Source organism: Furipterus horrens, unplaced genomic scaffold, assembly GCF_987537825.1.
Source record: "Furipterus horrens unplaced genomic scaffold, mFurHor1.1.pri manual_scaffold_2, whole genome shotgun sequence".
NCBI lineage: Eukaryota > Metazoa > Chordata > Mammalia > Chiroptera > Furipteridae > Furipterus > Furipterus horrens.
This window is the reverse complement of record NW_028327172.1, coordinates 139939833-139964890: the sequence shown is the minus strand read 5'-3', so window position 1 is coordinate 139964890 and position 25058 is coordinate 139939833. Positions and strand designations below refer to the sequence as shown.

At 40.8% G+C, this 25058-nt stretch overlaps 1 long non-coding RNA gene across 1 annotated transcript in view; it reads right to left on the bottom strand.

The window, feature by feature from the left end:
• Positions 1 to 25058, bottom strand: part of LOC150019605 (uncharacterized) — a 66135-nt gene that overhangs the window by 379 nt on the left and 40698 nt on the right. Inside the window, exon 2 of the long non-coding RNA XR_016509072.1 lies at positions 441 to 633. This is a non-coding gene — a long non-coding RNA (uncharacterized LOC150019605). The remainder of the gene's footprint in view (positions 1 to 440; positions 634 to 25058) is intronic.

Genomic DNA, 25058 nt, shown 5'->3' with positions numbered 1-25058 from the left:
AACCTGGTTTCTCCCTTCCTCTAGTATGCAGGTTCCAGAAGCCTCACAGTAATTTCACTTTGGCCCATGGCACTTATTTTCCACTGCCCATAAAACATAAACATGGCTCCAGGCAGGTCAGTCATCTCCTTGTCCTTCAAAACGTTATTCTTGCTTTCAGGTCCCTACTCATGTCTTTCTCCTCCTCACCCAGAGTGTCCTCCTTTCTTTCATCCATTTAAACCAGTGGTTCTGGACCCTGGTTACACATTCTCATCACCTGGAGAGGGTCCTTTGTTCCTTCCTTCCTCCCAGCCTTCCTTCCTTCTTTCCCTGTGGCAAGGACCTAGCTAGGGCAATTAAGCTTAAATTTCTGGGGCTTCAGTATTTTAAAAGGCTCCCTCAGGCAATTCTAAAGTACCACTAGAGTTTACAATGACTGTTTAAATATTAGTCCTCACCCTGAACAGCGCGGCTCATTTGGTTGGAGTGTTGACCCAGAACCGAAAGGCTGTGGGTTTGATTCCAGGTCAGGGCACCTTCCTCGGTTGCAGCTTCCATCCATGGTCCAGGTGCACATGATCCCTTGTCCAGGTGCATATGGTAGGTGACTAATTAATGTTTTTCTCCCTTCCTCTCTCCTATTCACTTTCTCTAAAAGCAATGGGAAAACAAAAAGTTTGGGTGAGGATTAAAAAAAAAAATTAGGCCTCATGCCAAGTGTCCATAAACCAGTCCTGCTCCTGAGGCCCCACTGTAGCTACTGTGCCTTTGACTTCCATCTTTCTTCAAACATCTAGAAAACTACAGTCCACCTTGTCCAAACTAGCAGCTAATTCCCTACTAATTCCTAGTTGTTTCTGGTGTTTAGTTTATATTGGGTTGGCCAAAAAGTTTGTTTGGTTTTTTTTCTGTAAGATGGATCTAAGTAGCACATGACTATCTTTAATGTCATTCGAAACAATTTTGTTAGATTATATTGTGACGGCTGTCATATTAACATGCATTTTTTTAAAAATTAAATTTGTGAACTTTTTTTGTGTAGCCATTTTACTATTGAAGATGGAAGAAAATACACATTTTTGGTATATTATGTTTTATTACTTCAAGAAAGGTAAAAACAACTGAAACGCAATGAAGATTTGTGCAGTGTATGGAGAAGTTGCTGTGACTGATCGAACGTGTCAAAAGTGGTTTGCGAAGTTTCGTGCTGGAGGTTTCTCACTGGACAATGCTCTGTGGTCACAGAGACCAGGTGAAGTTAGTAGCAATCAAATTGAGACATTGAGAACAGTCAATTTTATACCACACGGGAGATAGCTGACATACTCAAAGTATCCAAATGAATAAAGTTATTGGTGAACATGAAAAATGTGTTTTATTTTATGGAAAAAACTAAATGGACTTTTTGGCTAACCCAATATTACAAGCTTCTGGAGGGCATGAAGAAAAAGCTTAAATGATTAGTAAGCTCTTCCAGATAATGAAATATAAAATAAATGGAGATAAATTAAAGAATGTTTCAGATGATTGTGAATGGGCAGTAGTGTTACAGGCTGAATTATGTCCCCTCAAAAGTTGTATGTTGAAGCCCTAACTCCTAGTACATACTTCAGAATGAGACTAATTTTGGAGATCAGGCCTTTAATGAGGCCATTAAAGTTAAAATGAGGCCCTGGCCAGTGTGGCTCAGTTTGTTGGAGCATCATCTTGTAGACCAAAACGTTGTGGGTTCGCTTCCCAGACAGGGAACATAGCTGAGGATCAGGTTTGATCCCCAGTCAGGGTGTGTATGGGAGGCAGCCCGTCAGTTTTTTTTCTCTCTCATTGATCTTTCTGTCTTTCTGTCCCTTCTTCTCTCTCTAAAATAAATAAACATTTTTAAAAAAAATGAAGCCTTTAGTGTGGGCTCTAATTCAATCCATCAGATCTTAGAAGAAGAGGAAATGTGGACACGCGGAGGAGAGACCATGGGAGAACACAGAAAGAAGAACAACTGCCAGCCCAGGGGAGAGGCCTCAGAGGAGAGCAGGCCTGCCAATAACACCTTGATCTCGCATTTCCAGCCACCACAACTGGGAGAAAGTTAATTTTGCTGCTTACGCCCCCAGTCTGTGGTACTGTGTTATGGCAGCCCAAGCAGACTAATACATGAAATAAAAGTGTGAGCAAATTACATTCATGAATTTAGGGAAGATAATCTAATTATAAGCTCTGAGCTGTTCCATTCCTGGTTAACAGAATCAGACACAGCTGTGGGTTGCCCACACCCCAGCAATAGTTTGCTGTATTGAATGCTGGGGGGTGGGGTGGTCCTCACAAAGCACATTAGAAACACATGAATGCACACACACGTGAAGCAGAAAAACCTCTGCCCCTGGGAGGATGGTGTGCAGCTCAGGCGAGCCTTTAAGAGAAGATACCAGCCTTTCCTGAAGTGAGAGGCTCAAAGTCACAGGACCCCTGTCTTCACTGCTGGCTTGGAGGACACAGCTGCTGCGAATTTTAGAGCCTCAGAGGCTGACCCTTCTCTAGTTAATTGAGAATGCAGCCCAGCCAGCACCTGCATTTCAGCCTCAGGAGGCCCTGAGCCAAGCAGCCAGGTAAGCCTGCATTTCTGACCTTCAGAAATTGTGAACGATAACAGCTGTGTGTTGTTTTGAGCCATTAATTTGTGGCAATTTTTTGCATAGCACCAAACTAATGCAAAACTTAATTACTAAATCCTGGAACATTAACCCTAGGGCCCATCATTTAAAGCTCAAAGGAAATAGCTTTTGAACACCTGAAAGTTAGCATGACTTCACACCGCAGAGAATAAATTTATAAAAATAACTGTTATCCAGAAAACCAGTATAGTCTGAGAAAAAGTCTCAAAAGGATTTCTGTGAAATCATACATGACCTTTTTTTAAAAAATTAAGTCTTATTCTCTACGTGCTTCCCAAAACGATTTGAGGTGACTTATAAGGCGCATTTGATGACAATTAAAAAGACAAATAGAAAAAAAACTACAGAGGATAAAAAATTAACAATATAAAAAATCTCAGTTAAGCCTCGCTGGGTGGCTCAGTTGGTTGGAGCATCTTCTTGTACACCAAAATGTTGTAGGTTTGATCCCCAGTTGGGGCACGTATGGGAGGCAACTGATTGATGTTGCTCTCATTTCCTTGGTAGAAGATTTAAAAAATTTTGTTGGCTAAGAATTATGAGGCATCTAGCTTTGAATTTCTTTTTTAATTCATTTAGTTTAGAAAGAGCAAGGAAGGGAGAGACAGAGAAACTTTGATTTATCGTTCCACTTATTTATGCATTCCTTGGTTGCCTCTTGTGTGTGCCTTAACTGGGGATCAAACCCGGAACCTTGACATATCAGGCCTATGCTCTAACCAACTGAGCTACCTGGCCAGGGTTAACTTTGGATTTTTCAAAAGTCAAATTGTTTTTAATGGGTAAAGTGAAAAACAATAGCAGGGCTTTTCAGTTCTCCTACCTACACACTGGAATCTCCTGGAGAAATTTTAGAAATCATCAATGCCGGAGTCCCAGGGTTCTGACATTGGTACAGGGTCAGGCCCAAGCTCAGAGCTGTGGAAGTGGCCAGGTGATTCTCATATGCAGACTTGGCTGAGAACCACTGAATTATAATTTTTATTATCAAACAAAGGTGTCCATACTAATTTATCAGGAGAGATACACTGCCTTTTGGGATTTATATTGTGAAATTTGTATAATGGAGAATATCATTATACTTTAGCTGTTTTGCATGCAGAACATGAAAAAAATATTCTTTGTATGGTCATTTTGTATATCGACCTTATAAAAGCTAAAGAGAAGTCATCAAAATATAGTTTTTGAAAGGATATCTTTGGGAGGCTTACGTAAGTGAGTTTCTGATAATATAACTTGATAGCAGAATTGGAATTTAAATTTCCTAGATATGTGAAAGGACACATCTGTCTTGAAAGAATTCCTGAAAAGGACTGGTAACAAAACCTTCAGATTGAGCTCTCCAATGAGAACCTGTGATAAAAATATTCTGTTATGCTGAGTGAAGGGACATGATTAAGTTTTAGGTGTCAGACTTGCTGGTGCCACCTCGATATACATTTGCAAAAACCTACATGTCAACTTTGTTCTGTTTTACACCGTTTACAATTGAGATTTGATTAAGCTGGAGAACATTTTTGACCACTCTGATGTTCAAACTGTTTTAATTTAGATTCTACTAAAACACGGGTAGCCTAGGATTTAATTTGAGATTAGCTTAGTCCTGAGATCATTGTTGGGTATGAAATCAAAGGATGATGATATATCAGCTAGTGGTAGGAAAAATTATTTAGCAATATTTGAGCATTTCCAATAGTGGTTAACACACGTAGTACTGAGCATATGTCCAGCCCCATTCTAGTCACTCTTTCTATATTAGCTAATGTAATCTTCATGGCAACACGTGAGGTAAATACATTCTTATCCCATGTTATGCATAAGAACAGTGAAGCACAAAGCAGTTACGTGACTAGCTCAAGGGCACCCTATTAGTTAGTGGCAGTCGCAGGATTCAAGTGCAGGCATTGTGCCTCCGGAACTTTTGAACCCATCCACTGGGTCACGCACACAATGGCAGGTACTGTAGGTGAATACGAAAATAATCATAAAACATTCTCTGACCTTGGAGAAATGCGTCCTGGTAGAGAAAGAGACGTGCACATCCAACTATACCTGGAAGAAAGGGGGCCCTTGTGTGGACTGCATACGGAATAGCCAACCTGAATTACATGGACGCAGATCCGGCCATTTCTGTAACTCTTTCTTCAATTCCTGAAGGGCCAGCTTCTTTCCCCTGACATAATTTCACTGGAGCTCAAAGAACTTACCTTAGCAGTTCCTTTAGAGCAGGTTTGCTGGTGGGGAATTCTCTTAGTTTTCTAATATCTGAGAATGTTTTTACTTTGCCTTTATTCCTGAAGAACATTTTCATGGCATACAAAAGTCTAGATTGAGAGTTCTTTTTTTTTAGAACTTTTAAGCTGCTGTTCCTGTGTCTTCTGGCCTCCCTGGTTCCTGAGGTTTAACTGATGTATTTCTGATAGAAAAGGCATTCTTCACCATCTGCTTTTGAGATTTTTTTTTCCCTTTTGGCTTTTTGCAGCTTGACTTTCACGTTTCTATGCATGGTTTTCTTTAAATTTATTTTGTTTGGGGTTTGCTGAGTTTCTTGAATCCAAGTTTTTATCTTTTACCAAATTTGGGGAGTTTTGGGTCATTATTTTTTTCAAATATACTTTCTATACCAATCCATCCTCTTCTTCTGGGACTCCAAAGACACAAATGTTCAATCATTTGATAGTCTAGAGCTCATGTGGTTCAATTCCCTTAAAAACACACACACACACACACACACACACTTTCTCTCTACTCTTCAAACTGTATATTTCTAACTTCAATTCATTGACTCTTTACCATGTCATCTCCATTCTTAATCTTTCCCAAACATTCTTTCAATTCTGTGAACATACGCCTGAAAAGCATCTATGGACTGACCACGTTTTTACCTGTGTTCTGTCTTTGTATTTCTGTCTGCAACAGGAGGTGTGTGTTCCGCTCAGGGTGGAGTTGAAGGGTTAGGTGGAGGAAGTGGGGTGGGGCCACAGAGAAGTAACTTCCCTAAGGAAGCTCAGACCCAGTGGCCTTGACTTCAACAAACCAGTAGCAGCCAGCCCTCCATCCCAAGGGGCTTCCCTGCCAGCAGACCAGCAAGAAATGTGTTATACACAGTGGGCTGTGGGCAATAGAGAAATGAGCAGTGTTGCCTCATGGGAAATTCTGCTCTTAAAACTTTTGCATTGTTTCCATTTTCTCTTCCTTTTTCCTCTGAATTTGTTATTTAGAAGGGACCCAGTAGAATGAACATTGTCTTTGGGGGGATTGAGGTGAGAGAGTAGGAAGCAGAATACTTACATTTTTCCTTTTATAGGATGTCATTTGTTCTGGCTGCAGATAGATAGTCTCTACCTGAAACTAAGTTTGTGACTTAGTCCACGACCTGATGAAGAGTGCAGTAGCAGGGGTATTTGGGGGTGGGGAGCCGCTAGAGTGGGGTTCCTCAGAGCAGCAGGATACACTCAGGGGTGTGCTGAGGCCCTCCCACCATAGGCTCTCTGCCTGCCGTCCCCTCTCCAACGCCTGCTCACTTCTCCCCTGTTCTCCGCACGGCCGTCTCCTCCTCTCCCAGTATGACTTCATAAGTGCTGCTTTCACCTCCTCTCTGGGCCTTGCAACTGTTTCCACTGCTTCTCCCAAGCCTGTTTTCCCTTCTCCATGATGCCTCCCATTGCCTAATTATGCCTTTGGCACTTCTTCCATCTTCTCTCCCCTTCCTCCCAGGCTGGTGCCTCACAAACTTGTCCCCAGAGTATTTTGCTAATGGGCCAAAAAGAAAACGGATAACCCAAATCCACACTTTGTCTCCGCTGTACCATCACTACCCTTAGTCACTTGGGTTAACTTTCTTTCCCTTCTAACATTTTCCCTTGGCTGCTAAGACCAACAAAAATGAATATCTCTCATTTTAGACCCATAATCTTTCCCCTCCATGAACTAGCAATTGCAGTGAAATTGGGGAGGGAGGGCAAGAAGGGAGCTATAAAACCCTCATGCTCATTCATCTAGTTGACGATCTGCCAACACACTTCCCTCCTTTGTTCCACTTGAACATTCTCACCAAAATTACCTCTGCTTTTGGGCTGCCTGTGGCTTCCTTTGATGGTCCTCCCTTCCTTGGAAGCCGATGGCCAACTTCCAATCACATGCTTCTTCCATTCTCTCACCTGATTGATGGCATCATATGTAGCTTTCTCTGTTTCACCTTTTGAGCCATACCCAACACTTGTTTTCTAGAGATCTGAAGCTAGTTGCCCCTGACCCTCAAAATCATTTTCAGCCACTCCCTCCCAACCCCCCAATTCCCTGAAAGCTAATTGTGATACCACTTTCCCATCACTGCTTATTTCTTCCAGTAGAGTGACGCCCTCCCAATGAGCCATGTTTATCGAAGGATGGCCTCAGTCAGCCAGTATGGCTATAGAAATTTAGCCATAAGTGAGATTATGTGTAAGTGTGCCTTGAACATACCAGTGAGCATTCAGTAACTGTTTGTTTAATCTTAGTCTGATCAAAAGAACTCAGACTTTAGGCAAGAGAGAATTCTGATTGAAATTTTTTTTTAAAAAATGCAGCCAACCAGGTATTTATTTAATGGCCATTATGCTCCAAGCATTGGGTTCTTCTGTGGTTCACTGTGATGAAATATGTCATCAGTCAGCCAATCCAGGACATTCGCTGAGCACTTTCTATGAACTTGACACTGTTGTATGAGTATAACCATGAAGTAAGAGAAGGACCTAGGAAGCTTTTTCAGGCTGGGGTGGTTTACAGGTGGGTGGACCGGACGGAGGGGGCGGGGGTCTGTTTGCCATAAGGCTAGGTTGGCAACATAAAAAGTTCTGACAGTGGCCTGGAGCTTCTTCAGTCCCCAACTTGACAGGGTGGGGCACCTTGCTCAGGTATCTCCCTGTGATGGCCCCACTGCAGATTCCTGGCTCTGATTTCATAACCACACAAAATGCGGAACTTCACCCCACTCCTAACCAGCGTGGTTCACTATCTAAGTTGAGCACTAAGATCTACAGCAAAGATCGTGGGGCAAGAAATTAGGAAACTTTAGTTTCAGTTCCAGTTCTGCAGATATACAAGTAACTGTGTGAAGTTTTCATAAATGAATAGGACACCCTGCATCCTTTGGGTAAGTTTCAGGGAGACCCCAACTGGGTAAACCTTTCTCAATATAAAAAGAGTAAATAGAAAAACCCACAAGTCCATGTGTTCAGACCTTGAGTTCCTCTCAGGTTTTTGATACCAAGCTATCAATGACTGTATCTGGAAAAGTTTCCTTACCTTTTAAACCATTCAGACATGAGATAGTACAACATGGTCTAGAGCCTGAAATGCTGAATGAATTTTTTTCTCAAAGATAGGTAATTGCCATTAACAAAATTTTTTTTTTCTGTGGAACAGTCGTAGTTCTTCCTCATATTTCTTCCTGGATCCTATGATTGCTGGCTTCTGGGTGGGGAAATCTCAATCTGTATTTATTAACTCTTAGATCAATGGAAAATGTATTATAAAATCTGTTTTGTTTTGAATTAGGAAATGGAAGCTCAAGCTGTTCTTTTTTTAAAAAATTATTTGTTTATTTATTTTTAGAGAGAGGGGAAAAAAGAAAGAGAGGGAGAGAAACATCACTGTGTGGTTGCCTCTTACTTGTGCCCCCAACTGGGGACCTGACGTGCAACCTAGTCATGTGCCCTGACAGGGAATCGAATCAGCGACACCTGGTTCGCAGGCTGACATTCTCAAGCTGTTCTTAAACTGGTCAAAAATACCTAAATACTACACTTCACAAAATTTATAAAGTGGAAAAAAATTGGCCCTCTGTTTCTTTCAACTTGCTTCAGGGATTTACCACAAGATGGCACCATGCAAGTGTAGTTCATAAAAAAGGCTTAGTAAGTGTATCTTGCAATAGGCTCTCAAGCTTAAGAGCATGACATATGGCACATCCGATAATGCTATTTATATGAAGACAAATGTCTGTCTTGCTATGTGGGTTTTTAGTGACTAACGTCTTCCTCTTGTGTCCTTTATATGTGCTCTACCTTTCATCCAGGCTTTTCTAGCAGCATGCTTTCGACATGACACCAAGCTCACAGTCACATACACATTTTGAGCAGGTGGTTTAGTCAGGCTGGTCTCTGAAGGCATTTGTTACATTTCCTCCTGAGCTGCAGATGGAAAGTGTGGGAAGGTTACATTCTGGGTCCTTTCTCCCTCATGTCTTGGCTTGTGGATTTGTTTAAGTGCCAAACACTTGGTTTCCTTAATTTATCTGTGAAAGATCAGCAGCAGAACTAGAAAAGTCTGCGGTGCTTGTGAATCTCATTTCTGAGGGTGGAAGGATGAGGCTGAACTCCAAGGCCGAGGGACGCCATTCACTTCACACATGAAAGTAAATATTCAATATTTATTTTCTCCAATTAATGTTCAAATCCTGGAGAACCGAATGATTTGGAAGTTAAAGGAGCCCGACATACATATGGTTTTCAACACTTGGAAAGATGGTTTTTATGTGTGTGAAGAGAATGGAGTGCAGGGGCTGTGCCTTTGAAGTCGAATAGAACTTGTGCTGCCCTGTTGCCAGGTAGCTAGGTAAATATTGGCAAAGTGCCTATTGCTTCTCTGAATTCGGGGTACATCTCTACTAGGTATGAAACAATCTCTTTGGGGAAGTAAGCCTACCCAGTGCTTATCTCCTCCCTCTTGCACAGAGCTGACAGAATATGACACAACCTCCAGTGGGAAGAGAGGCCTACCAGTTCTTATCTTCCTTCCTTATCTAGCACTGGGGCATTCTGGTGGCCAAGACTATAAATGGGTCACTTGCAGGAGCCCTGGACATAAGAGGGAGGCCCAAAGGTTTATCTTCTGAATGTACATTTCTGGAGTTGTAGTATTTCCTAAGGGCTTGTGATCAGAATTCATTGCAGGGTAGACTAAAGTTAGCTGTGTGGTTGTTAGGGGTGACAATCTGCAAGAAACACTGAAATATTGTGGAAATGTAATGAAATGGAAAATTATATTTTTCAGAACTCTTTTAAGAATATTCTAAGGAGTAGAAAGAAATACTTTGATAAGTGGCTCAAGGTGAAGGTAAGATGCCCAACCATCGCCCTGTTCTACTCTGGAGGGCAAACTGGCTTTGTAACAACAAGCTGCCCAACTGCCTTCCAACCAGAGAACTTGTTTGCCAGTGGGATGGAGGTGGCCTGAGCTAAATTTTTAGGAAGAAAAGAGGAGAGGAGTAGCTTAGTTATTAGACACTTTTTCCTTCTCTGTTTCCCCCACCGCCATCCTCACAACAGGCTTTCATCTAGATAATTTTCAAACAAATCCCTAAAGACTATGGATTTATAGCAGTGCCCAGTTCTGAGCCTGTTAGAACACCAAATGTCTTTACCCTGCCAAGGTGAGGCTGAGGTGCTGGGAGGTCTCCTCAAAGAGAAACAGGGTGAGAAACAGTTCATGTGAAAGGATTATCCTCTGAGTTCCCTCTAGACAAATACTTAAGCTTTTCACAGGACAAAAATGGTAGCCATATACCATGAATTTTCAAGGACTGTCTGGTTTTAAATATTTTGTTTATTTTGTTCAGACAGTATATTCTAACTTTACAGTCAATTATGTTCTAACTTTTGGGTCCGAAAAGTAGTCACCACAGACTCAAGGACTTTGCATCCAGCAGTTCTGTCTTTTCTGCCATAGGAAATCCTCTACAAGATGATCAGAGATGGATCTCTTGGAAAACTGGTAGGCCAGGGGCTGGAAATGGCTTGTATCAACCCCAGTGGAACGCTATTGTTGCCTTGTGTGAATTAGTCACTGTGGAAGAAGACAAGATGGGTCAAAGACCAAGCTCCATGGAGATAAATATTTTTGAGCTTTGAGTTTTTCTAATAGGGCCCTCTCTAGTGTGAATAGACCTATACAAATGGAAATGCAATTTTCTGATTCTAGAATTTTGGTACTTGACAGAGGACTTCCAGATTGACCAGCTTAATGACATGTCCTCTCGGTCTTATTTAGCAATCCATCTTTCTTTTATCCCATTTCTCTCCCTTTCTTAAATTCCTCTTATGTTTTGCCGAAGTAGTTTCTTGAGTAATCTTTCCATGGTGGGTACATGGGCAATAAACCTTCTGAGTTCTTGCACGTATGTCCAACAGTGTGTTTTTGTCATTTTACATTCAAATTAGTAATTCAAGTGGGTAGAGAACTCTAAATTCAAAGCCATTTTCCATAAAAATCTTGAACACATTGCTTCATGGCCGTCTAGAACAATTATTTTAAATTTTAAACATTTAAATGAGTTTTCTTTCAGGCCATGTCTTTCAGCCACCAAGCCTCTCCACCCCTGCTTACTTCTGTTTCTTAGGCAAAGCATTTCCTCATAACCAGGGTGGAGTAGTAACTTTTGGTCAGAGCGCCCACTGAGAGTGTGTCTGCCTCAAGAGGATCAAACATTTGTACTCGGGATGAAAAACCATTAATCTTCAGTACTAGGGGCTGGAAGTTGGACCTTTTATGGAATTTCTGACTCATCAAGCAAGGGCCTAAAAGATGAACTCACTTCTACTGGGCTGCTAATTGCATAGACAGAACATCAGCTAGGTGTCTAAAACCCACCACCTGGACACCATTTTAACTAACCTGGGAGCTCCATATTTCTAGATGAGTGCCAGAGCACAGAACACCTGCCTGGTGAATTGTTAACTTGCAACTTTTGCTGAGTCATAGGGTAAGAGTCAACTAGGACACTTTTATGCCAGTGCAAGAGGCAGGAGTAATTCATGCTCCAAACAAGATGTGAAAACTGATTACAGTTCCCTCAGCATAATTGATGAGTGGGAATAAGCAATTAGCCCAATGGAAAACTTGCCAACAGTCAGAGCTGACCTGAGGTGGGATGGACTGACTGCCTGGGGAAGCTGGGGGCTCCCTTTCATAAGAGTTCTTCATGGAGATATTGGAAACCAGATCCAAGAACCTACTGGATGGTCAGCATACATGATCTTCAAGTTCTTTTTCAACCATGAGAATTAGTTTGCAGTACTTAGTGTAATGCCTGGCACACAGGTGATGCTCAGTATATGCTAAATGAAACATTGGGGGACTGCGTGATGCTTCAGGCTCCAAGATGAATGGCATGAAACATTTTTATTTGCTGTGATTCAAGTTTATACTAAGCAGGTTTTAGTCACAACTACCATTAGCTACTTATATTAAAAAATTAATTGACCATTTTCTTTCTTAAACAGTGGCTTGAATTGGGAACTCAGTTTCGGCGCCGAGCCCTTCATTGCTTCAAATCATTTATCTGCCTACCACAAACTTGGTGCTGTGTAGACATAACCAACACACAGAGGGCATGAAGCAGTTAAACAGCGAAGCCCTACTTAATCATCTGGATTAGGTAGAGACTGAAGGGGTTTTGAATAGGAAAGAGGCTTTCAGGCAACACTTGGCCTGGAAAATGTAGCTTTTTTTTGTCTCGTCCGGGAGGGTTGAAGAAGGCATCCCAGAGTGTGACCCATTTTCCTGTGGCTCCTTTGTGTACCTGCTTGTGCTGTGTGATTAGGGACATAATCTGTAAAGGTTGGGACAATAGAGACACAGTCAATGTGCCTGTGAATTCAGTTAGAAAGCTTAAAAAGATGGAGTCTGTAGTCATCACCGAGAAGTAACTGGCCTTCAATAAGCAAGGGAGGGATCCGGCATCCCAGGCTGACTGCTTTTGCCTCTCCTGGCTTCTGAATCAAAAATTGGAATTTACAGGATGATTGAAAATGTTTCCTGATTTCTAAATTTATTTTTATGTATCAAATAATATTATGTTTATAGAAAGATGATGTTAAAAAATCAATTAATAAGGACCTTTCTCATACTAATGAAGATATTAATTAACCCTTTGTTGACTTTGGGGCAAATATTTTTTCTGGTCTGTTTGCATTTTAGTTTTTGACTTATTTTCAAGAGTTCATGTAGCCAGGGATATTAAATTAAATTTAATATACTGCTTCTGGACAAAATTATCTCCTCCAAATTCTCCAGATAGTTTAAAAATATTTTAGTTTATTTTCCTAAAGTTTTTCTATTTGGTTAAACAATACTCTTTGGAATTTATATTGTTTTGGTGTGATGTATATATGCCTAACATGCTCAAGGCTCTTTCTTAACAAACAAAAATATCCATATTCTGCACCCCCTCTAGCTACTGCCATTTCTCCACTTTTCTACTTCCCATGCACACCTCCGCCCACTCCAGTTTGGATTCCATCCCACTTACACATACAAAACATCTCTGCCTCTCAACTCTCCAATGACCTATGTTTTCATTTCTGTTGGGTAAGTTCCTAGGAGTAGAATTGGTAGATCTCATGGTAGGTGCATGTTTAACCTTATTACGAAACTCCTAAGCTGTCATCCCAAGTGGTTGTACCATTTTAAACTCCCACAACACTGTAAGAAAATTCTAGTTGCTTCACCTCATTGCCAGCATTTGAGATTGTCAGCCTTGTTCATTTAAATTGTTAATGGGTGTAAAGTGGCACACTGCTCTGGTTTTAATTTGCATTTCCCTAAAGACTAATGATTTTGAGCACCTTTCTATTTGCTTATTGATATTTGTATATTGTCTTCTGTGAAAGTCTTTGTCCAGTTATATTTTTATTTTTAATAGTGTGAATTTTTTATATTTACAATTAGCCAACTGGACTCATTTTAGATTATTCCAGTTTTGTTGGCAACATCCAAAGCATCATAGTTGGGAGCCAGTTGAAAATATGCCTTCTTCTCTCCATCAGGCTGGATCAGGGTATTGAACTTGGCCATGTCAATATCATAGAGCTTCTTCACAGCTTGTTTGATCTGATGCTTGTTGGTTTTGACATCCACAATGAACACAAGTGTGTCATTGTCTTATATCTTCTTCATGGCTGACTCAGTGGTCAGGGGGAGCTGAATGATGGCATAGTGGTCAAGCTTGTTTCTCCTGGGCATGCTCTTTCAAGGATGCTTAAGCTGGCTTTGGAGCCACAGTGTCTTTGTCTGTGGGAAGGTGGGTGACATGTGGATCTTATTTCTTTCTTTTTCTTTTTTTGTGGCTGTGGATGCCTTTCAGCACTGCTTTCTTTGCTTTCAAGGTCTTTACTTTGGCTTAGGCTTTGAGATGGGGCAGAAGCTTCCTTCTTTGCAAAAAGGGTTTCCTAGACCCATTCCCATGGGGTTATCAAAGTCTTTGTACATTTAAAAATTGGGTTGTTTTTTTAATTTTGACTTGTAGATGTACTTTATATATTTTGAATAAGACCTCTGTTAGATAAATGTATTGCATATTTCTCATAGCCTGTGGCTTGTCTTTTCAATTTTTTTAATGGTATCCTTTGAACAGAGTTGCTTTAAATTTGATTATTTCCAATTCATCAATGTTTTTACATGGGTAATACTTTTTGGGTCCTTTTTGAGAGATTGTTACATACCTCAAAGTCATGAAAATATACCCCTGTGTTTTCTTCTAGGAGCCTTACAGTTTTAGGTTTTACTTTTAGGTCTGAGGTCCAACTCAAATAAATTTTTGCATATGGTGTGAAGTAGGGATCAAGGTGCATTCTTTTCCATATAGATAGTTAAGAGTTCCAGCAGGATTTGTTGAAATGAATTTCCCCATCGATTACCTGGAAACCTTTGTGGAAAAGCAAAGGACTGCATTTCATATGTGCGTGCGCACACACACACACACACTTTATGGGCTCCTGTTTTGTTTCCTTAATCTATTTGTCTATCTTTGCACCAATACCACACTGTCTTGTGGCTTTATGGTGCAAGACAGAAAGGTAATGTAATGCTTCCAAACCAGTATGTCTTTTTTCAAGATCATTTTGGCTATTCTAAGTTTTCATATTTTTGAATCAGCTTGCTAATTTCTACCAAAAAAAAAAAAAAAAGCCTGGAAGGATTTTGATTGGGATCATGTTGAATCGATGGATCACTTTGGGGAGAATTGACATAATAAATAATTGAGTCTTTTGATTCACGAATATGACACATCTCCCCATTAAGTCATTTAAAAATTCTTTTCAACAGTGTTTTCAACTTTTTTAAAAAATATATTTTATTGATTATGTTGTTACAGTTCCAATTTTTTCCCCCTTTGCTCCCTTCTGCCTAGTACCTCCATTCCCTTAGTTCATGTCCATGGGTTGTGCATACAAGTTCTTTGGCTTCACCCTTTCCTATATTATTCTTAACTTCCCCCTGTCTATTTTGTATCAATCGATTATGCTTCTTAATTCAGGCACCATATCCCCACCTCTCCACCTCCCCCCTCCCAGCTGACAACCCTCCAAATGACCCCAGACCTATGATTCTGTTCCTATTCTGGTTTGCTTAGTTGAATTTTGTTTTTAATTTGTAGATTCAGTTGTTGAGAGTTGTGAGTTTGTTGTCATTTTAGTATTCATGGTTTTGATCTTCTTTTTCTTAAGTAAGTCTCTTTGACATTTCATATAATAATGACTTGGTGATGATGAACTCCTTTAGCTTTACCTTGTCTGGGAAGCACTTCATCTGCCCTTCCATTACAAATGATAGCTTTGCTGGATAGAGTAACCCTGGTTGCAGGTTGCCTTTCATCACTTTGAATACTGCTTGCTAGTCCCTTCTTGCCTGCAAAGTGTCCTCTGAGAAATCAGGTGATAGTCCTATAGGCACCCCCCTGTAGGCAACTCTCTGCCACTCTCTTGCTGCCCCCAGGACTCTCTCTTTATCTTTCACCTTTGGCATCTCAATCATGATGTATCCTGGTGTGGTCCCCTCTGGGTCCAGCTCACCCGGGACCCTCCATGTTTCCCAGACCTGTATGTCCATCTCCTTCACAAAAATTGGAACATTTTCCTCATTTTTTTTCAATTCTTACTTCCTCATTCTGCACAGGTTGACTGTTTTTTCTTCCTTATGTTCCATATCATTGATTTGAACCCCGGTTTCCTTCCCTAAACTGGTTTTGTGTGGATTTTCCTTCATTTCCCTTAGCATATCTTTCACTTCTCTTATGTGTTTGCCATACTCAAGCATATCTGTCAAGCCTGTGAGCATCTTTATCACCAGTGTTTTGAATTCTGCGTCTGTTAGGTTGTCTATCTCCTCATCTGTTAGGTTGTCTATCTTCTCGTCGCTTAGTTCTCCCACTGGAGCCTTGATCCATTTCCCCTTTTGGGCCATACTTCTCTGTCTCCTCATTCTGACAGGCTCCTGTGTTTGTTTGCCTCCGTGTCCCAGATAGAGCTGTTGCTCCTGTTACATTGTAAGAGGTGGCACCTCAGGGATTCATCAGTACAGGGCGACCTGTTTCACCACATTATGGCGCTATATGTGGGGGAGGGGCCCGAGAGGGAACACTGCCACCTGCCTAGCACTCGCCCCTTTTCTAGGCACTTCTCCCAATTCCGCACCAGATTGACGCCCTTCTAGCTGCTGCCCTGGCCGTCGTTCCTATAGTGAGTGGGTCTGCGGACGTTCTAGGACCATGGGGGCCCTTTAAACAAGCAGACTCTGATGAGAGGCCGGCAGTTTCTGTGGCCACCCCAACCCCCACTGGTCTGCACAGTCAGAAGCAATGAGGCTTGATTTTCCCTGGTGCTGGGACTGTGAGCTGCTAAGTCCAGTGAGGAGCTGGGAACGCTCCCCAGGTGTCCCTCCTGACTTTAAAATGTGACTGCGCTTTCTGCTGATCTGCCGCTGTTGCTGTGGCTGCTGCCACCACACTGCATCCTCTCCACCCCAGCTCCACCCCTCCTACCTGTCTGGGATGAGTATTTCTTCTTTATATCTTTCTTTGCTGGACTTCCATGCAGTTTTATTTTCTGGAACTTCTTGTTGTTTCTAGTTTTGAGGTAGTTGTATTCCTTCTTAGTTGTGGAGGGAGACTCAGCGTGTCTGTCTACCCCTCCATCTTGGCTGAAAGTCTGATCAACTTTTTAATGTAGAGATCTTGCACATCTTTTATGTGTTTCTAAGTATTTCATAGTTTTCATGCTATTATAGTATTGTTTTAAAATTTTATCACTAGTATATAGAAATACGATTGATTTTTATATATGAACATTATATCCTGTGACCTTGCTAAATTCTTTTATTAGTTCTTTTAGTGTTGTTGGTTTGTTTGTTTGTTTTTGGTTTTGTGTTGTCTTTTCCCTCACTCCAGATTTCTAGTGTTTTCTATATAGACAATTACCAGTATGTCATAACCAATAATGAGTTTTACTTCTTCCTTTTCAAAAAATAAATTTTGTCTTATTGCATAGGCTCAGAACTCCAGGACAGTGTTGAAGTACTCAATCTTAAGAATGCCTTGCTCTCAATCTTATAATGTAGTCAATATTTTGGCCGTAAGTTGTTTTTTTAAAATCATGAATGAGTATCGAAAATTATCAAATGCTTTTTTTGCATCCACAGAGCTGGCCATGTGATTTTTCTTATTTTAATTATCGTATTTTTTCCTCCATAAGAGACGCATTTTTCCCCCTGAAAGTGGGGGGATATGCGTCTCTTATGGAAATGTGTCTCTTATGGAGCGAATATCGTGTCACAGACTATGATGTGTATTACCTGCCCTATCAGCGATGGTGACAGATGTTAGAAGAGAAAGTGGTGGGCCCATGTGAAACCCCTGGGGAGCTTAAATGTCCCACTTTACTGCTGAATCTCAGGGCGTCTGGTCAGTTGCCATCTGTCTATGCCCATCACCTGGGACCTGGATGAGTGCAGAGAGCTGCCTGACATTCCCAGCTACAACTGCTGACCTGTTAGATCAGCTGAGGCTAATAATGTATGTGAGGCACAGTGCCGGTTGCCAATTGTCTTTGACACTGGGTGTGGTCTGTGTCAGTAGAACTGCCTCTAATCACCAATCACTGTATCTTAAGCTCTGCCAATCATGAGAGGCAGATGGGTGGAGCTGAAGTAACATATTCTTGGCTGGCTACTGGCTCCATTAGATGTTACATCTGTCTTGTCTACCTCCATACTGTTTCTGGTGCATACCAGATTTCTGTGTGAGGAGGCCAACAGTAACTGGGTGAGAAGCCATGAATGCTGAAATTTGTAGTATATAAAGGGAGTTATGATGGGGTCACTATTCTAGTAGTAACACAGGCACTGAGGGAATTAAGAGGTATCACTAGCCGTAACAGGCACTGGGGGGTAGTCTGCCAGAACCTGGAACTAGGATAGTGATACTCTCAGTGACTGTTATAATTAGTGATACCTCTTAACTCCCTCAATGCCTGTTATTAAAGGCCCCCGTAAATTCTGACACTAGCAATGATGAGTTCTTGGGGTTCCCAGAAAACTATATGAGTACTTGAACCTTAAAGTTTCTTTTTATTTTTTAATGACAGTGATGACGGTTCTTAATACTGCTGTTGACTGCCATTCACTTTACATGGTTGAAATATTATTCTGTTATATTCTATTAAATATTTTAGTACACCATTTGGTTCAGATGTTTTTTTCTTGTTTTCCTCCTCTAAACCTAGGTGCATCTTATGGTCAGGTGCATCTTATAGTGTGAAAAATGTGATAATTTACAAATGTTAAAACAACTTGGCATTCTTGAAATAAACACAACTAGGTTAAGATATTTTATTGCATTTATAGTTGTACTTTTCATCTGTAATGCTCTTATCAGGTCATTTAACAGGATTTCTGTTAGACTATTTATTGCAGTCCCAGGATCATCGAATCTCTCCCTGCCCATCACCCAATCTTTTTTCCATATTGTTTAGACTATTTCTGTTCATCTCTCTAGGTTCACTGATTCTTCTCCATCAACTATCTATTAATTCCATGTGATGAATTTTTATTTCAGGCATAGTTTTCTGCCCTGGGGTTTCCACTTGGTTCTTTTTTAAAAAAGATTGTATTACTCCTAAAATTCACCATTTCTTTCCTCTTTGTACTTATCTTTTCCTTTACAATCTTGACCATATTTGTTGGCTGACCTCAACAAATAGGTTTTCTGTGGGCCTGCTTTTTATTAGCTGTTTTCCTTTCTTTTGACAACGGGTATATAACTTATTGGCAGGAAGGTTAGTTCTTTGCAATTTCTTGGTAGCAGAACTCTTCCTTTGCTCTCATTTTCACATCAAACAAGTCAAAGAGACTTTCAAAAGTCATAAAACCTGGATTCTGATCCAAATTCTTGCTATTCATTAGCTCTGAGATCTTGGACAATTTACCTATTTTTTCTGAGCCTCAAAAATGCCCTCATATTTATTATTATTATTTTAAGTTTCCCCACATTAAAAATGAGAGGATTAGAATAGGTGTCTCCTAGCTATAAGACTTGGAGATTTTTTTATTGTGTTAGTGCTGGGACTCAAGCACAGGGTCTGGGGATCAAATTTTTAACTCTTTCACCTTAGTAAGTTCTGCTAAGTGCTCTCTTGACCTCTGAGCAGTTTTACCTGGGTGATTTTCTTTGCTAATGCAGTCAGCCATCTTCAACTAACCCATCCACAAAGCCATCTTTGAAGTCCATTTAGTCCCTATAGCTCTCTTTCAAGAGCAAGGTATCTTTGTACTGGGAAGAACATCTGTGCAGATGAGCACAGATGGAGAATATCACACAGCAGAGAAAATTGATTCACTAGAAGTTCATCACCAGTGCAAAGTTTGGGTTCTACCTTGGACCTGCTGAATCAAAAACCCTGGGGGTGGGGCCCAGCACTGTGTGTTCAACAAGTTCTGCAGGTCCACGTAATTCACACTCAAGACTGGGAACCACTGGTAAGAGCAGATACAGAAGAATAGAGCAAGAATACAGTATTCCCTCAGTTATCATAGGTATTACGTTCTAGAACCCCACCCCCACCCCGCGATAGGTGAAAATCCACGAAGTAGTAACCTTACATTTATTTTAGTATTTATATATTTTTAAGGCTTTATAAACCCTTCCCACACACTTATAAACCATTCCCAGTCCCTTATTAACCTTTCCCACTCCCTTATTAAGCTTTTCCACACTTTTATAAACACTACTTATGTTCTTAAACATATTCTATACTTAAACCTGCATAACTTTAACAACATATCTATACAGTACCACAAAACCCCGCGACATAGCAAAAAATCTGCGATGAATAATTATAATATTTAAAAAATCCCGCAATACAATGAGGCTGTGATAAGTGAACCGTGATACAGAGAGGGACTACTGTACATAATAAGGTCTTGGGCAGGGTGGTGGGGGGATATAACAGTGAAACCACATAGAGGGACTTTTTGCTTTTACTTTTACAACTAAAAACTAGAGTCCATTTTGGTGTTTGGAAAATGGTCAGTCAGTAGAGTGGGTGGCATTTCTTTGAGTGATATATGGTTGTTTTGAGAAGTAGAGGATGAAGTAAGAACCATATGGTCTTAGGGATCAGAATAAGATTTCTAACCAGGTCATTTCACTCCAAACCAAGCAAATTCTTTGGTCCTTTGAGGGCAGAAGCACCTCAAGAGGGCAGCCTTGCAATCACACTGGCTTCTGTCTGGATGGAGAGGTGATGTTGGTGTACCCAGTAGGAGTTCAGGTGTATTCCCTTAGGCCCTCCTGCAGCCTACCACTCAGTTCTTGTGGTGGCCTTAGCTTGGTCACCCAGCCCCTAGGCGGGGCTTGGCAAGTAGTGTTAGCGGCAGTTCAGAGGTTTGGCTGACCTGACTTGAAGCACACAGCATGCATTATCTTGGGAGCACAGTAGAGCGGACAGTTTTGTTTCCAATCAGGGGAAAATGGAGGTATTTCTCTAGCTGAAGCAATTGCAAATATATGTAGATTAAAAAAGAAGGAGGAGGAGGAGGAAAGCTGATTAATGGTAAGAAAATGACTTTGTTTTAGATGGTTGAAAACAACAATAGGTTAGGTAAAACAAGGAATGTAGTCTTGTACAGAAGAGGAAGAACATACTCTCCTGTGTTTACTGGTTTCCTAGGAAGTGCTGTACTTAAAATCTTATTGAGAAATTTTTGCTACCTGGTAGAACATTACTTTCATTGAATCACTCTCTTGCTCAAGACCGTACTATTATTGCCCACCTGCCAAGCGAAAACAGCCTTTTGCTATAGCCTTGGGTCTGGGCTTTTTCCTAAGACTGTAACATCTCTCCTTCACTGGGCCAATCCCACCTTTCTAGCTCACTCCCATGCCTTTGCTCAGCCTGTTTGCTTTCTTAAAGTGCTTTTCTCTTTCTCAAGCTAAACTCTCTGTCTTCCATGACCCAGCACCCTGCATGATTATGTCAGCCCCCACTAGATGCTGTTTCCCTAACTGACATCTGTAGGCTCTACCACCAAGTTAGTGGCTACATGAACAGTCTTGCATTTTTTACAGATTAGCTTTCTATCTGGCTAGTTTGTTCCATGCATGGAAGATGCTTAAAGTTCACCTCTTCTGAGTTTTCCATAAGAGCTGGCATAGGGTTGGTTGTGGGGAAAATGAAAATAATGCAGTATTGTTGGGTAGATTAGACAGTTGTTATGTTAGGTATTGGTCAAGTGAATCAAGGGGATCCCAGGTGAGTTCCAAGGAACATTAGCTGGGTATGACATTTATCAACTGCCTACCAGATAGATTGGGGGCACCTGCCTCAGAGGCAACTGTTTCCTTATGTTACAGTGTTGTTCTAAGTTAAAGACAACAAGCTGAAGCTCATATATCAGGAAACTAAAAGTGGTGTTGGAGGGGGCATATTTGTTATTTTGTCTCTTTTAATTTTAATGCTTTGTCTATTTAGGGGAATATATTAAGAAACAAAAAGGATGGGCTAATTAAAAATGCTAAAAGGGGGGAAGGAAGATACCCCAAGAGAAGAAAGCTAAAGAGAGTGTGACTGGTTTTTCTCACCCGGCTATTTCTGGTCAGCTTGTTTGGGTCGCAGCTGCTGTCATTGCTGTTCTGTGTATTTTGCTGAGAGGTGTGGTGAATTTTCAGTTCCATGAGAAGTGACACTAGATGTTTCCCCTCAAATGTACGATGGCTACTGATTGCATTACCTCTCTTAGGCATTAATGAAGGTGAATGAATAGATGTTATTAATATAGAGGGCACATGGGCCGATGGATAGACATAAATAGAAATCAGACCCAGCCCAATGTTAAAAATCTGGGCACCCCAGCAATTGTCACTCTTTCTCTACCAACTTGCGGTGTGCACATCCACACACACCCCCTTACATCTCCTTTGTTCAACACAGAAAAAACTGATGACCACAGGCAGTCATAAATGATGACTAGCCCTGCTCCTCACTTCCTTTTGTATGGATGAAGTTTTTTTTAAAAAACTATATTATTTTTGCTATGCAAATAATATATGATAAAATTCTTGAATATTATAAATATAGATAACAAAAAAAATCATTCAATTTGAAATTACATCATCCAGACACACCAAATGCATTCCAGTCTTTTTCCCCCATGAGTGTGTATATAGAAGTAGGCAAACTTGTAAGTGTGGTGTCACCATAAACATTGTTATCAAGTCTCTCACTCACTGATATATTTTCACATTATTAATTTTTTACATCATCCTTTTTAATGGCTGATAATAATTCTTTTGTCTGGAGGTACTACTTCTATTGATTTCTATTTATGGTTTTAAAAATTCTATGTATAAGGCTTTAATGAACATGCTCTACATACATCTTTGCATACTAGTCTGATGATCTCCTTAGGATAAAACCTTATGAGCAGATTTACTAGGTCAGATAATGCATTCTTTTAAAATCTTAAAAATACTTTATTTATTTAGTTTTAGAGAGAGGGGAAGGGTTGCCTTTTGCACACCCCCAACCAGGAACCTAGCCCCCAACCCAGGCACATGCCCTGACAAGGAAATGAACCAGCAACCTTTCAGTTTGCAGAGTGATGCCCAACCAACTGAGCCACACTGGTCATAGAAACAGAATCTTCTTTTAAAGCTGGTGTTCAGAGAGCACACCTGTCTCAACTGTTTAGTCAATGGGCACACCTGAGAAATTGCTTCTCAATAGTACACATTAGGCACCACATGAAATCATTTTGCAATCATGGCAGATGACAATGAACACCCTTGAAATTTAAGGTAAAGTTATGTCTTCTGTACTTCATGTTCCATGCCAGTGGGCTATAACCCAATGCTCATGAGAGGTTTCAGGCAGGCACATAGTTCTTTGTCAAGAGAAATTTGGATCCTGCCTCTGGGAATGGTGCTCTTTCTTTGAGAAACACCATATTTCAGACCCCTCTCTTTTCACAAGAGTTTGTCAGTTCTAATAGCTGGAACCAGATAACAAAAGAATAGGGAACTCTTTCTACCTAGCAATGTAGACAATATGAAAGAAAATGCGTATAAAGCTGTATACACCTATTCCTTTCTAGCTCATGGTGTCTTAAAGTTTAGTGGGCATCAGAATCACTTTGGGAGTTTCAAAGTCTAGATTTCTAGCTCTTTCTGCCCAGTATTCTGATTCAGTAGGTCTGAGTTGGTCTACATTTTATCAGCAGTTCAGCTGAATGTGATGCAGGTTTTTGGGGCTGGGGGGACACTTGGAGAGGCCCTGGTCTTGCCTCCTCTGACTCTCACCCTTGTATTAAGGTTGGTCATCAGACATGAGTATGTTCAGAACTGTAGGGTCATCCTGGCTTGGCCACAAATCAATGTTCTATGCCCTTGACTTTAATCAAAGGCCAATACATGAACCAGCCACACAAAGTAAGTGTATGTTTTCACTCTCATTTAAATTTAATAATTACTTTCAGAATTTAATTTTAGTGGGAAAGCCTCTATTATCTAAATAGGGAGCCATCACTTTTTTTAAATTTTAGTTCTAAGATACTCAGAATAAACTTAATTTAGTGTTCAATAACAATTCTTGTCCAGCCCTGATTCCTTGGGGTATAATTATGACTGCTTTTTCCTACATAGTTTCTGATGTCTCAGCTTTTATTTTAAAGTACCTGAAATTCTTTTTGTTACACAATGTGTAACAAAGCAAAAAATAGATAAAACATAGAACTGTTAAATATCATTATTCTAACAAGGTACATAGTTTATCTCTTGGTACATCCAAAGTCATGGGCTAGTTAAGGGCTTTATAACAGTTTTCCCATAGCTCTTCTGTCTGTCTTTTAAGATCAAGTTCCTTCCCTTCATTAGCATACACTTGACTAAATCTTCCATAAATCTATTAGCAGTGCTACAGACTGAATGTTTACATTCCCCCAAATTCATATATTCAAGCCCCAACATGATGGTATTTGGAGGTGGAACCTTTGGGAGGTAATTAGATTATGCCATGAAAGTGGGCAAGATTGGGTTAGGAGTGTTTGATTAGATCATGAAAGTGGGGCCTTCCTGATGTAGTGAGTGGCCTTGTAAGAAGAGAGAAGAGAGAGATGTCCATGTACACACGCCAAGGGAAGGCCAGCTGCAGCCAGGAAGAGCTCTGCCCAGGAACCAAAATGGCCCACACTGTGATCTTGGTCTTCCAGCCTCCAGAGCTGTGAGAGAGAAATGTCTGTTGTTTAAGCCTCTGACCAATGGCATTTTGCTATAGCCTCCCGAGCTGACTAAGACAAACAGCATTTATGGGCACCTACTTTAATCCTAGTACTCTGTTTCAGCCACTATTTCTCTGAAAAGGGAAAACGTAGGGCAACTTTCTAAAACTGGACAAGTCTAACTTTTACATTCCCTACACACAGAGGGACTGGTCTCTGTGCCTTTTTCTGTCAAATACAGCTTCCTGGATAGGCCACCGTTCCAGGAGAAAGGGTGATCTTACCTTACACTAGAGGACTAGAGCTGCCAATACCACTAGCTCATGAGGTCCGTGGGCTCCTCGCTCTCTCCTGGTGGTGGGTGAGCCCCTCTGTGGACCCGTAGCAAGATGACATGCAGAGCTGGGGCACTCTGTGCAGTGCTGTTCACCTTGTTGCCATGGGCAAAGCTCTGAGCTACCATGTAGCGGAGTTCTTTTAAACTTTGACTCATCCAAGGCTTCTCAAACAATTTGATCACAGGCCTTCTTCCTTTTAATTTTTACTTTTTAAATAATGCCTGTTAGATCTCAGCAATCAAAGGGCTGTGTTTAGGACCTGGCTGCACTGAATGCCAACAAATGCTCTCTCCTCTCTGGGGTAGCTCAGTTTTACTGCCAACACTGATATCAGCTGCCCCTGAGTCTGCCCTGAAAGAGAAAGCTTCACCATTGGAAGAAATGCTTGTTGTTGTTGTTTTAAAAGCTGAACAGAGATGATTCTAGAACTATAAAGCAGTTATAGTGAGGCCAACTATATCATCTAAAAAAGCCTGGAATAGTCTAGTGCTGGCAGATACTGTGAAGAACAAAATGGTAGGAAGGAAATTAGAGAGATTTAAAA